This window comes from Ptychodera flava, chromosome 12 (assembly GCF_041260155.1).
Source record: "Ptychodera flava strain L36383 chromosome 12, AS_Pfla_20210202, whole genome shotgun sequence".
NCBI classification, from domain to species: domain Eukaryota; kingdom Metazoa; phylum Hemichordata; class Enteropneusta; family Ptychoderidae; genus Ptychodera; species Ptychodera flava.
The window spans coordinates 29,486,290-29,490,107 of NC_091939.1; the positions used below are offsets into that span (position 1 = coordinate 29,486,290).

At 37.1% G+C, this 3,818-nt stretch overlaps 1 long non-coding RNA gene across 1 annotated transcript; it reads right to left on the bottom strand.

Annotated features, from left to right (window-relative positions):
* Positions 1-399: 399 nt before the first annotated feature.
* Positions 400-3,422, bottom strand: LOC139146167 (uncharacterized). The gene is made up of 5 exons (XR_011555107.1): positions 3,375-3,422; positions 2,807-2,994; positions 1,434-1,540; positions 1,083-1,171; positions 400-454 (listed from the first exon to the last, which is right to left on the bottom strand). It is a non-coding gene; the product is annotated as an uncharacterized lncRNA (long non-coding RNA).
* Positions 3,423-3,818: the final 396 nt, after the last annotated feature.

Consider the following 3,818-nt stretch of genomic DNA (forward strand, 5'->3'; position numbering starts at 1 on the left):
TTTCTGCGTCTGCGAGATATTTTCGAATGCATGTTATAGATTATAATCGCTTCATTTTCATTTTGTTCTGTGTGATTATGAATCGCCATGTCGATTGCAATTTTATATTAGTCTGTACTGGTCCTCTATTACCAGAGAATTTGTTGAGCAATAACACATCGAAACAAAGTTTATAAACGCACAACTGACACACGATCGCTCAATCCAAAATATCAGTTTGTGTTAGCAAGGGCTGCTGTCATGGTAACTTTATCTTTTAAATCGAGAGCACGTAATTTCACCATCCTTCAATATATTGTTCGAATGGCTGTCAATATGGTATTTTATCAAACAAACCGTTAACTGTCGTTACAATTAAAAGTAGCTTTCTGTTATTTCAATTCCTTCAATTACCTTTAGGTTTTTGGTACTCGGGCCTTCACCTGTACTCGTTTCCTGTGACCCCGCGCTTCCCCTAAGAAGAAGAAGAAGGAGGAGGATTTAATATTGAGTCTCGTATATGCAATACCAGTTTTAGGTATTCACACCATTACATTTCCTCACTTTATCAAGCCTAAATCATGCACAAACTAAGTATTACTTACAAACTGTATATTATATATAAAGTGAACAACTCTACAGAGCACCTTTTTCCACTACCAGCACCATTCAAACCCCTGTCCTAAACCTCGTTCTAAGGGCTCAATTACCTGTAACGACTGATGTGTTTTCCGGCGTGTCTCTCGGTCGGTCTGCCTGTCTCAGTCAGTCTGTCTGTCCGTCTCTGTCTGTCTGTTTGTCTGTCTGTCTGTCTATATGTGCGTGCTGCCTGTAAGTTATTTTTTGCACTTCAGCTCCTAAATTCAATGAAAATATTGTCAATACAGCATGTTTGACTATAATGTCCAATGTCTGTTTGTCTGTTTATATATGTCTGCCTGTCTGTCTGTGTATGTGCGTGCTGCCTGTAGTATTTTTTGCACTTCAGCTCCTAAATTCATATGAAAATGCTGTCAATACAGCATGTATGACTGTAACGTCCAATAATGTTGTTGAAAACGGACTAGAATTTAGATAAAATAAAACTAAATTAGCTATCACACCTTTGCCAATCATCTCCTCTTGGTGCCGTGAAATGCTCCTGTATGTTGATAGTATGCGGTAATTGCAGTGAATTTTCGTAGAAAATTTCCTGTCAACAGAAACAGTGTTCGCAGTTGAGCAGATTCATAGATAGGGGAATAAGGAAGACTTCAATGTATCTAGCAAGATGCGCTTCACAGCCACAGTGCTTTGCGTTGTAATGTTTGCAATATTTTGATATTAAGGATTAACTTTCTGTCACAGTTTACTTTGTAAACCTACATTATACTCTTAGCAGTTCATTAAATTACTTATTGCCATGTATCCACCAAAAGTGTTGATGCTTTTTCGTTTTCATGAATGGTACGTACCTTATCGAGAGACGCGTTTGCACGCGGGACCACGTGACCGTACTTGGTCTTTCGAAACAGCAGACCCTTATCAACTTGCTTGACCGTGTATATCGCCTCGTGCCCGCCTGCATAAGAAATACATTATATTTAGGAAACAAATGATGAAATGTCCGTTTATCATTGACGCAGTATATCTCGACGCAGGCGAAAATACAATAATTACAAAGTTCGACATGTTGCACAAACTACTACTGGCGAATTGTACCCAATAGCATGGCAATTCAATATACCTGCTTGTCGCCATTCAATTATATCAGAGTTTGTGTTTCCTATATTGTAATCTTTTATCTGCGGTTTAAGCATCCAAATTGAGAAAGGAGAATAAAAATTGAACAATCATCGTCACCCGGGAGCGAGCATTGACAATGCCATTGTTGACACATTGTTGGCACACGTAATTGGCAGTGAAGCGTAAGTCGCGCAGACGACCAAAAGTTACATCGCTGTCATTGCGAAGCGGATTCTAAATGTTCTATTACCAGTGCTTACAGAGCGGGTTGTTTATCAGATTTATCTAAAAGCAATTGACCCACCTGATAAAAATACAATTATGGAAAAGTAAGAGCTAACATCGTTTAAATACTCAACGTCAACAAGAGTTCAATGCAAGAACAAGGGAATAAGGACTGCCCCTTTAAGCACTCAAAAAAAATCTAATCTAAATTTGAAACTGATCTTTTAATCATCTCCATGTATTTGTATTTTATACTGTTATGGAAACGCTGTAGTCCCAGCAATAACCTTTTATGCCTGCTGAGAGACTCGTTTTTGTCACAGGTTCGTTACTATGTTACCGAAACCGGCGTAATCTCTCGTGCAATGAGATCGACACATTCTAGTGGCGTACTTGACACACCGATATAATATAACCCATCGCTGAGCGAGTAAAACGAGTATTTAAATATGATAAAAGATTATAATATTTGTAGATAGGTAGCGTTTCCAAGGACATAGTAAAGATGAAATTCTCGCAAAATAATTAAAATCAGATGTTTCATATGCACTAGCTTACTTGGATAGTTGGGGAGTGAGGGTAACGGCATGTAATATGACATTAAACTGGTTTAATAATAATTTCCATTCAAGGTAATACATTACCAGGTCCTTGAGACATTTGTATTTACAACTTTAAGTAGGAACATCCTGAACCACTGATAGTTTGTGGTGGTACCAGGTGTCCGGAATAGGTAAGCGTACCCTGCTAGCATGCTACACCCGTCAGGATTGGTCCCAAAATTGTCTAAATATTGTATGAAATGATACAGTAATCACTGTAATAATCATTTGAGTGACCGAGGTGTCAAACTGTTCCGATAAAGAAATTATACCACCTTCATGGCCAGTTTCATTCACTCGATAGGACCATGGTACTCCTTTGGATAGGGTGCCCTCTGTCGAATGAAGCTTGGCAGAATAGGCCCCAATGAGCAGTTTCTTCACGATGATCACCCAGGCTTGGTCATTTTCAGGATAGTAGACGGTGTGGATCTCGCCGTAGTCAGAAAGTATGAAAGAAAACCTGAAAAAGCGACGATTGTACAGAGTTAAACATTTTAATTAATATTGTATAGAAAGTAAAATGACGTATTTTTTAATCGTTTATTGATCGATCGAGACTACTTCTTGAGTACTTTAGCTACCATAATCAGTTTACCTGAAAACAATAATCAGCGACCTTTTATATATCAATTTCTATGTCAAGGGTATGAAAGCATATCAAGATAGAAAATAAAAATATAGACAAGAGAAAATTGCTATTTAAAGTAGATTCAAATGTGCAAAAAAGTAAGGCAGAGTTGTCATAGCAAAATAGTTATTTGAAATGTACCCTCATGTTCTGTATTCAAGTCACGTGTTATTAGTTTACAATCAGAGTAGAAATTGACATTTTATACTCACCATTTAGAAAATTCGGTTATGTTGTTATATTTTCCGAGAGTTTCTGCGAATGAGTGACGCCAAAGAAAACAAAAATTACTATCGTTACCACAAAGTCTTAAATCTTTCATTACGTGCAAATGATGGCATTAGACCGATGATAGTTCGAATTGAAATTAAAAGCTTTAAGAGCCCAACTGTTATCTTCAAAACATACATACAAGTATTTATTATTATCTCTACTCGTTAAGTCAAATTAGATCACACGTACCTTCGTCTGCATTAGGTGAATGTAGGTAATACACGATACTTCTGATGAGTAATTGACAGTGCTGCCCTCGATCTGTATCTTCAAGCAGTTTCATACCAATCTAAACAAATAAACAAATACATCAAATGAACTTATCATCAAGAAAATCTTGAAGTACCAGTCTACGTAGTATTCTATTTGGTTAAAAATTTAGG